Genomic DNA, 11,667 nt, shown 5'->3' on the forward strand with positions numbered 1-11,667 from the left:
GTTTGCTTGCTATGCATAAGTTCATCTCAAATGATCAGATGTTGCTGCATGATCTATTTTACACTGATTCATTGACACAATATATCATTGGTGAGAGACATGTTAACTGTGCACTTGTATTTGATCTTTCATCTATTATTTTAATATCACCCCATATTGATCAAAGTTGATCTGATTTGGTTGTATAGTATCAGAGGAAGATCTACAATATAATGATCAAATTAAAACCTTGTTTACCTAAAACTGTTTAGCCCACAGTGCAATTCACCATGTGATGGTGCAATGTATTTTTCAATACTCAACCAAAATAATTGCCTGGCCTTGCAGTTGTGGCTGCTTTGAAAACAGTCTGTTTAAGTCGTTGAGAATGTAAACCCAAAGGATTCATGTGTTTGGAATGTTACTGACAGAAGAACCAGGCCACAGATACTACAAGTCCCCTCAGGCCCCTTTGAGTCAGCTGTCAGCTGGTGGGTGTGTAGGCCTAAGTGTTTGTGTTTGGGTGTGTGTGAAGATCTGTCATACTTATTAGCATACTTTACTTATACCCCTATACAAAAATTACCCTTACACCAAAATTAGCGTATATTGTATATGTGCGTACCAGTGCATGTAACCTACTAACCATGAAAGTGCTAGACAGGTAGAGCACCCATTACATTAGTAATTTAGCAGACGCTTTTATACAAAGCGACTAACACTAATTGCATTTAACGTAGGAAAAGCCAAGTACTACTACTTGCCAGAACTCACAAGTGCATCTTCTTTCTAAAATAAGTGACTAAGAGCATAATCTAGTGCTGAAGGCAAAGTACTGTCCTGACGTCAGTGGGTAGTTCGTTCCACCACTGCGGGGCCAGGACAGAGAAGAGCCGTGACCGTGTCGATCGACTGCAGGGGCCTCGGAGTGACGGGGCAACCAGTCGCCCCGAGGTACAGAGCGTAGTGGTCGGGATGGGGTGTAGGGTTTGACCATGGCCTGGAGGTAGGAGAGGGCTGATCCTTTCATTACCCTGTAGCCTAGTGCCAGAGTTTTAAACTGGATGCGAGCCACTACAGGAAGCCAGTGTAGGGAACGGAGAAGGGAAGTTATGTGGGAGAACTTAGGGTGGTTGAACACCAGGCATCAAACACCCCCGCAAATAAAGTTACAACGCAACACCCTCCACCCACCTGCTGTCAGTAAAAGATTAAGCGGTCTATAGTGGATTATATCAAAAAATAAAATGAGAGGAGAATCAACAAAATGAGGATCTAGAAGGTTGAGGAGGTTGAGGGAGAACCAACAAGAGATCCCGACTCAATGATGAGAGTGCAGGTGAAGACCCACTGAGAAGAAGAAAAAGTACTACTTTCAGAAAAGAGGCAGAGTTAGCTTGTGTCATCCCAGTAAAAGAAGCCCTCCTCCCGGTAGGAAAGTTGCATAAGCACTGAATGAATGAAATAGTATTGTGTGTCAGTCTTCATTGGTGTCCCTACTATGCCTACAGTAGCCTATACTGGTGAGGTGAGGAACGTGACAGTCTTACTACGCCTGCAGTATATCGCATTGTCATAGTCCAGACCTATAAATGAGAATAGATTCACATGGAGGATGGGGCACTGAGTGCAAGCCCGGGTTTCATATTTCCATCGCCCATGACTACTGCAGAGTCATTGTCCCAGGAATGAATGCCAATTGTAACCTTTCCCACTTAAGACAAAAGCCAGATGGTGTTAGTGGGTTTTTTTGTCCAGTGGAAAAGAGGCTTTACACTGTCTGGTGAAGGGTGGTCCCTAACATCCACTCCACATTTCCTCCACCCTTTCTCCCTTGACCATGTAATTCCAGGCCCCATCCACCTGCACGTCTCTGCTGACCACAGCTCAAGTCAAGTTCTACACAATTCAAGAATGTGTCTTTGACGATGTGGCAACACTTTTGACTTGACGGACAGTGCAGTGCATCCATTAACCCATAAAGCCATTTTAAATGATGAATCAAATCTGTCACCACAAAAAACACTTATAATTCTCTTTTGCCCTGCACACAGCTACAGTACTACACACCCAGAATACACATCAACAAGTTTGTATGGTAATTAAAAAAAAAAAAAAATCAAGTTCACCCTCCAAGACCTCCAAATAATGTTCTAGTTTGTGATTTCAACACGCTTTCTCTAGTTGTCTTCCAATCCAGTCATCCTGTCTTCCAAAAGCGTCAGCTGGTACAGCATTAGTAGTCAGCTATGGGTACAGCATTAGTAGTAGGCTACAACATGCTTCTACATATATTAACATCAAAGTTGAGCATACAGATATTTAACTATTAGACATCAGCTCAACTCATGGAGGAATGGGATATTTGACAGGTTTTTGAGTCATGGCTTGACCAGACATTTGGTCTAGACCTAATTGTTTTTTAATCCAGGATTATTTGGACTTTCTGTAATATCTTCAGATGTAGTCAGTTTTCCCTGTAGTAAAAGTCAAAACCAGGTTGATCACAAAGCTGAGCATGGCCTTTTTTAAATATGCGCCACTTTAAAATTCCACTGAGAGTGTCACCTACTGTACAGTAGGCCAGTTTTCTGTTGTGAACTTGTGATACACTTAAACTCTAAACCTACTTGCAGGACAAACACAGATTGGATTATCTTGTCCCAAAAGTATTTTGATTACAGATTATTTTGTTTAATATGTTTAATTCGCATTTTAGTCCTGGATTGTAGTATATACACAATGCTCAGAGACCTCTAATCTCAGTGTGACCCCCTGTTAAAATAAAAGCCAAAGAACTGTTTTGGTCAATTAATTAACCTAATTATATTATCTTATTTCAGTGTATTGTTTTATGTTGGCCTTGTGGCTCTATTGAAAACGATGGACTCAATATAAACGACATATAGAAGTCCCTTGGCTTCTGGACACAAAGTCAGCGAGAGTCCAAGTAGCCTACAGTTGACCTCTTCCATGTGTTCCACTGTAAGTTTGTTATTGTCTTGCTGTTCACAGCATGTAATTGAGAAGGGTGTAGCTGCGGACCCAGAACTTTCAGAATGTGTAAATGTAGCTGCCTGACAAATACATATGTTGCTGGAACTGAAGTGAGGACCGCTTGTGAACAGGTGTGTGGACGAAAAACACCCTTGACACATTGGTTTACTATACAATTACAGGCATATTTCGCCTAAGCAGGTGGGTGTGAGTCACATTCTTCGAAGAAAATGTACTTGTGATATTGAATGGAAAAGTCAGTGAATGAAGAACAAGTCAAGTCAAATCACGACTTGCGCAAAACATTGGAAGCGACTTCGGTCGTATCCTACTTTCCTTTAATGCGATTGTCCCGAGTTCAGAAAACAAAATACGCGTCCAGTAGTCTAACAAGCATGAAGACGATGAAAAATGTATTGGCTACTCACCGCAAGTAGTAATACGAACAAGACGGTGCTCATCCTGTATCCCTTTTGCAGTTTCGAATACAGCGTATTGTCCAGTTGTACAGACAAATGCAGCAGTACAAGGTGGGAAACTCAATTATTTCGAGAAAGAGGTAGGCTATACTTAATGATCATCGCTAATAGATCATTTATGGTCTGCCAACGAGGGAAGGTAGAGTAAGCAGCTGTTCTTATCCTACAGCGGGAAGGTAGGAAGCAGCTCTTCTTATCCTAAATCGTCTCGTCCTGAAATTGATGTTTTCCAATTAAGTTACTCAAAGAAATGATTCAGTTCCTGTACCCTATTGAAGTGGCCGAAAATTGAGATTCGTGTGTCCGAGTTCAGCGCGCAATTAGAATAAAAGGAGGCAGGTCTACACCCGAGGAAGTCGGCACTTGCTTTGACCGCGTCTCATATGACTATTGAGCTCCGCTCAAAGGCCAAGGTAGCCAATTACTCGACTGCTCCACGCCCACCACCACTCTAAAATTGAATCATCCACAATAATTTGGTATACCTTTCGTAATGGATATCTACAGTAGTAGGCTAGCTTTAACACCGTGCTCATCCGGTCATACATTCAGAAGTCACTTGTCTGAATGTATGAAGTCTTTTATACTGAAAAATAATACTTATTAGTCAGTTGGGGTAGGTGGGGTGTCCATGGTTGCACATTTGTCTAATGTGCACACCTGCCCACATACAGTAGGATGTCGGGTAGGTGTAATGAGAATAAAGTGTACATCATAATAGACCATTTAGATTATTTGGATTTACCATAGTCTAGGATAGTAGATCTGAGTGTTAAATGTTTGATAAATCCTTCTATACACAGCACTAACAACGTTGTAGTTGCTTTAAAACATTAGACAAAACATCTCAATGGTATGACTTTTGCAATAGCTTTATAATAGAAAACATTGTTCTGATATTTGCAGCAACATGCTGTCAACTCTCCAGCTGAAGAAGACTGGTCTTGGATGGTAGGCTAATGTGTTCACCACAGTTCTCCTTGCTACACACCCATTTTATGGTAAACATATACATGGTAGCTTTGAATAATTTACATGGTAGACAATACTGATCAATCATTTATTGATTGATGTTTGAAAAACATTAATAGTTCGGCTAAAAGTATCATGACAGAATGGATCAATACTGCACAGATGTGAGTCCCAAGGAAGGGGACCTAGCCATCTGGCCTCTGGAGTTGGACTGCACAGACTTTTGTCCACAGCCCAGCATACAAAAAGTGGTCTTGAGAATGTCCCAAGGTAATTTAGTGTGCAATGCTGAGAGCAGTGCAACACTTTAGTTATCTTGCATACTTATTGCTCTTGCATACACTTTTGTTGCCATCTATCTCCTCTCACACCATTACACAGATTTTTACCATTTACACTTTTTTTTTCAGTTCAGCTTTGTATGCTAATTTCTGTTTCTATTTTGTATTGACATCTTTTATACTGTACTTTTGCAGTAATGTCACTTTTATTCATAGTTTGTTTTACCATTGAAATGAATGGTGGAATTTTCAGCTTTTAGAGTGGTGGCAGTAGCTAATTTGAAAATATTCACACATTTTGTAAACTGTCGCTATGCCTAGCCTACAGTTTTAACAGTTTCTACATGTTATACATTAAAATGTTCACACAATTCTGCTGATTCCTGCAATGTCATTACCTAAGCTGTGCGGCTTATAGTTTTCAAGCTATGATCGTTTATTTGAACGCCATGCCTCCTATTGACATACAGTGCATCCGGAAAGGATTGTGGCGGACACTTACTAGGGGAAATAATTCACCCCTGGAACTGTGGTCGGGGTTGTGGTTCGCCAGCTGGTTATTGGGTGGCACCGGAACGGTTTACTGTACCGTTGTTGTTGCAGCTGCTGCTGTTGACGCGTGGGTAATATTTTGTACCTGTTCAGATTTAGAATTAAAGCAGAGTTAATTTTGATCCTGCCTCTGTCCTCCCTCCTTCGGCACTACACTGGTGACCCTGACGTCGGTCTTCGTGAAGTTAAGTGTACTTAGGCCGCGCTTATCATGGCTACGAACGCCGTTGCTCTTAAACTGCCAGAGTTCTGGGAGTCTTCCGTGGCAGCATGGTTCTCGCAGGCTCAGTTTGCCCTCTGGGAAATTACCGAGGATGACACATGGTACTACTACAGTACGTCGTAGCAGCACTGGGGAGCTCCACAGCATCCAGACTGGTAGGTCTCCTCACAGACCCCCCAGCTGAAGGCAAATATGTGGCTATCAAAGCTCACCTCCTCAAGACTTTTGAACTGTCTACTGCTGAGAGAGCCCACCGACTGTTTGCCATCCAAGGCCTGGGGGGGGACAGCAAACTATCTGAGTGTATGGAGAAAATGTTAGTCAGAAGGGGGTAAAATCTTGGCCGCTTGCCGACAGCTACAGTATACGCTAGAGTTACTCCAGCGGCATTCTGCCAGAAAAAGCTAGCAGCGTTCCCCCAGCGGCCGCCCAATGCCCATTTCTAAACCTACACTCACTAATGAGAGAGAATAGGGACATTTGCTGAACTTCTACATATGTGTGAGTTCGGCCACTGTTTGGCTAACTTATGGGCTGCTTTGTCTGTGTTCTTCTCCCGATTGCATCGCGAGGGACGCAGAGTGCCTGGGGATACTGATGAGACCCCACCCCAGACAAGAGAGAGACAATGCGCGCCAATACGATCAGAAAGGGATGCCTCCGCGACCCGACCCCGGATAAGCGGATGAAGATGGATGGATGGATGGATGGTATTACTTTCATTTGTCCCTCAATAAAAACATTAATATTAAAATAGATGGTTTAACCTCCGCAAACTAGGTAGCCTAGCAACATAAACAATAACAATAGCTACCGTAAGTAGTTCCGCTTCCTGAATCCCCTCTGCGGATTGATCTACACATCTACAACGGTCGCTTCAATACAAGTCAATGGATTTCATAAAATGATCAATAAAACCCTACAAGATTCATACTTTGCGGCGAATTTGATGTCAGAACACCAACGGACACCAATTATCCCCTCGGTGAGCTTCTTGTCTTTGAAATCGAGAGTTTAACATGTTTTTGAAAGATTTTTCAAGGTGCCCACCCTCATCCATTGTATGACCAAAACGGTGGTAGAGCAATTATCAGACTTTCTCAAAAGTGCTAGTTTTGTCAACGTTTTGATCTGAACTATTGTATATGATCATAAGTAACCTTAAAACAGGGCTAAACATGCATTTTCCCTTTACTACTCCTTTAAGAGACACCATTGAGATTCACTTGCACATGTCCACTGAATGGACTCGATGATGGAGGTGTATAGGACGCACTGCACTCATGTATCATATGAACATTTTGTCTATAGGCTATATACAAAATGTAATTCGCTCTTTTTTTCTGCCGTGACTGTATGTGTATTGCAGGCTATGTAAAAATATGTCTGGCTTCAAAAGTGAATTGTCAAGTGAAAACACAAGCAACAACTACGGATTTCACACTTGGGGCAGTAGATCATGTCAGCAAAGTGTAAATAAGATTACATTTACAATAATAACATCTCATCAAGGTGTCTCTGTTGGGCATTATAGTTACCCAAGTATTAACACTTATCCTCACTATACTGTACATACATACATACACACACACACACACACACACACACACACACACACACACACACACACACACACACACACACACACAGCATGCGAATTGATGGGGGGGATTCCCCCCCTCTGGTTTTGATATTCCTTCCTCTGATCATTCATTTTTATCACCAGTGGGGATACGTTTTTATCCCTGCTTCTGGTCAGACTGAATATAGCTAGAATATAATTCCTGTGCCCGAAAATAGATGGCGCAATTTAGAAAAACTACACTAGCTATTTCAAAAATATGATTTACAACAGCTAGTTCTAACCACGCGTTTGATTGTCATGGCAACTGTCAGTTAGCCTACAGATTTGTCGGGATAGATGGCTGGTGTTCAAATTTGCTTTCAAGGCATAGGCCTACTGTAACAGTGATTTGATGTAGTGATGTAGCCTCTACAGTGATTTGATGTAGCTTCTAATGCACCTAGTGCCTACCTTTAACTAGCCTACGCATATCACTTTTTTTTTATGAGGTCTAAGGTCTATGATGAGGACGGGATAGCTCTACATTCATAGCAGTGGGATCAATAACCTAACATCGTATGGTTTGTCCTTTCTTTTAGCACTGTGTTGGGTGTATAAGAATACAATAAGAGCATACGGTTGTTTCCTTTGTTCTGATGTTTACATTTGTTCAATTTCTGGACATTAAATTTTATTTGAAAATGTCCCCCCCTCTGTTTTTTTTTTTACAAATCGCACCCATACATACATACATGATACATACATACATGCACAAAAACCTATAGACACACAGACATAGACAGACATCTCAATCACTCACTCGCTCGCGCATTTATATTTGACAATGTTGTCAAACCAACATTCTGAAAATGCTACTAATACTTCAAATCTCTCTCACCCTGTCTTTCTCTCTCTCTCTCTCTCTCTCTCTCTCTCTAGAAATGCAATATTTCTTGTATATTGTATATTGCACTCCTTGGCACGAAGTAAGGAGAAGGATTTTGCTTTGCGGGCACCCCAGTGGCTCATCAGATCATTAGCTACCGCAGTGACCCGGGTTTGATTCCAGGTGGTGCATGTCGTTCTCTCTCTCTCGCCCACATTTCCTGTCAATCTTCACTATCCTGTCCAATAAAAAAAAATCTTCAGGACTTTAATGTAAATATTTTTGGCCTTATTGAGATGACCTGGTCACTTGTCCCACAGGTGTCAGTTTGGCGATGCTAACATTCTATGCATCCATTGCACAAGGAAGAGGAAGAAAGGGAGAAGTATGAGATTTTCCAAATGTTCACCATCTATCCAGACCATGAAGGTGAGCAGGTCCAGGATGGCCACCAGTAATCCTAGCCTTTGTTTATCCCAAACATGACTAATAAACGTGATATGATGGTGGTGGGATAATGAGAGTCAGACTGGTCCATAGTTATCAAGTGGCAGTATTTTTACTATCAATATTATGGGTGAGATCATGAACACACAGGTCATGTGTGTGTGTGTGTGTGTGTGTGTGTGTGTGTGTGTGTGTGTGTGTGTGTGTGTGTGTGTGTGTGTGTGTGTGTGTGTGTGTGTGTGTGTGTAAGAATGTCAATGTCCCACCCATGTTATAAGGCTGCACACAGTCTGTTATAAAGAGGTGGTGTTTATAAAGTCATGGTTTTTGTACTGAAGGGTCATTCCCTTTGTCACTGTGGTTGGTTTGGCTAGTGTGTGGTACAGGTAAGGACAAACCTTTAACTTATTTTGTAAGAATTACTTTTATCATCATATAGTAACACATGTTTTATTAGTGCAGTCATTATAATGTATGAATTATAGAATTACAATATTTTACCTAAATATTTTGTCATGCAGTTCATTAGGACACAAAAAGTGAGACAAAAGTTTAAAGTAAACTTTTAATTTGTTAAATTATATCTCATTCAAATGAGGTCTGCTGAAAAACTTAACCTACATTGTATCAGAATAACATATTACAGGATATTTCAAATAGTTCATTTTCTCTACTTATTTTAGAGTAGATTTTTGCCATAATGCATTTCAGAATTTCTCATTTATACTGTGCGGAAGCCATTTCAGTTTTATATGAAAGAAAGCTTTCAAGGAGTAACACAGCAGTGGTTTTATATTGATACAATAATCTCACCTGTTGAGATTTAAATATGTTTGATTAACATGCACATACATTAACACAACACACATACACACAGTCAGGTTAGTGAGCCAATGCTGTCTCTACAGTAACACCCTTTGCTTTGCTGTTTTGGAAATAATCAATGCTGGTATCATAGACAACTTCTGTTCAGTCAAGGTTTTGTGGATGTAGTGACATGCCATTTTACATTTTATGTAACAAGGAAGACAAAAGTGCAGGAATACTTACAGAAATTACTCTCAGGCATTTACTACTTACACTTTATCAGTCGTGTAAAAAAAATCCTACTTCTAATATATATAATATATATATAATACTTCTACTAATCTACAATACATAGAGAACCACAATTTCCCACTCATAGTTGAAAACATAACCTCCAACCTAAAATTATGATTCACCCAGAATTTCTTTATTCCCACATATTTTTCAAAAATGTTATTAAATCTAGGAATCAAGCATCTCTGAACGTGAATACCAACATCAGCCCCAGAGGAGACTGTGAGGTGAGTTATTGTGACACTCAGTGGCATATTTAACTTGATGAACATGTTAAAAACACTTCTTTTCTTTCTGCCACAGCAGCACATTTCACACACACACACACACACACACACACACACACACACACACACACCTTTACTATACAAATAAAGTTTGATTTGATTTGACACACACATACTCAGAGATATCCCTATAGACTGTAGCCCCAGGGATACACTTACACTTCACCACACAAACACAGTCCTTTCCTTTGAAGCAGTCTCCACAACACACAAACACACAGTGAGTATTTACAGTCCAAACATGCAAGTCACCAGTCATCTCCACACCAGAAACAACACGTAGAGCCTGGTGACAAGCCTGGTGATAGTTACACCATGTATACATTATACTGTAGACGCAAGCTGTGATTTCCTTGATCATTAGTCGAGCATGTGTTTCAACTGACTTACTTCCCTGCTCCTCTTAATGATGAATCTGTATTCATGCTGCAAAAAAGAGAACAATAATACCAAAAGACAGCCATGGATAACCTCTTCTGTGCAATCCTATGGGAATCTCCTAATAATGCTAGGAGCTGGAAATCTTGCCAACAGTGATTTGGTAAATGTGTAAAAATGAGCAAATTTGCAATAGCTGCGACCACATACAGTACATGCATGTGCAGTGCACATCTGCAGCCAGACCCAATTTGTGTGGATCAACTGACCAACTAACCAACCGACAGAACAAGCTATAGAGCTGCTAGTCACAGTTAGGAAAAGCGGGAGAGATGAGTTTATGGCCAAAATGGCCAATAATCTCAATTTAAAATGCGAACTGCAAACACATACACACACATATATATAATATGTGAAAATTCAGACCAATCAGACTTACAGCTTATGAGGAGTTACCTTTTATCGGTTTTGCCAAATTTTCAACCTGCAGTAAAACCGGTTATTGCGAATCTTATGGGTTCTTGTGGCAAATTTGTTCCCCATGAGGAAAGACACAAGTATACTTGGTTTAATGGGGGCAGCTATGGCTCAGGAGGTAGAGCGGGACATCCAATGATTGTAGGGTCAGCGGTTCGAATCCTTCCTCCTCCTGTCCACATATTTAAAGTGTCCTTGGGCAAGCCACTGAACCCCAAATTGCTCCCAATGAACAGGCTAGCACATTGCATGGCAGCTACTGCCATTGCTGTGTGAATGTGTGTGTGAATGAGAAGCCGTCATTGTAAAGCGTTTTCAATAAAAGCGCTATATAAGTGCAGTCCATTTACCATCATACATTTTCATGAAAGAGCATAGAAATGCCGGCATTTTGAAATTCGTGTTTTGAAACGGTTACTATAACGCCAGACAGACGAAATCGCCATTATTAAGCGTACGGACTGGACTGAGGACATCATCAAAAATGCCCGCGTTTGCGGTGCCCATTTTATATCAGGTAAGTTATTTTGACTACCTGGTTTCACTGGAATGTCTGGGCTAAATGTAGCCCTTCTCAGTCCCGTTGTCGCATTCCGCTGGCTCATGCCAGACAACAGTCCTTTGCTGGTCCATTCACTTTGCCGTCAAAATAAATCGGTGTCGGCCTAGTTAGGAGAGGCGCTCATATTTACAACTGTCAGATGAACATGAAACTTCACTTACTTAAGCAATAGTGTCTATTTTAATGACTGTACAGTAATGAATCAACTAGTGAAGCTATCTAGGTTTATGACAGAGGGAGGTGTGGATGATATTGCAGATGCACTGTTTAAACCACTACCTACAGTCTGGCTGATAAAAGTAACAATTAATGTAAAATATATATGCTAAGATAGCCTTGTCATCAGATAAATACACTTTACACCAGCAATTGGAAATGCATAGCAAGCTGCTACAACAGTCACTGATTAAATAAGATAGCAAGTTAGCTACTTAGCCATAAAGCTATGAGGAGCATAGCTAGCACTAACGTCACATAACATC

Source organism: Borostomias antarcticus (genome assembly GCF_949987555.1).
Source record: "Borostomias antarcticus genome assembly, chromosome: 22".
Taxonomy (NCBI): Eukaryota; Metazoa; Chordata; class Actinopteri; order Stomiiformes; family Stomiidae; genus Borostomias; species Borostomias antarcticus.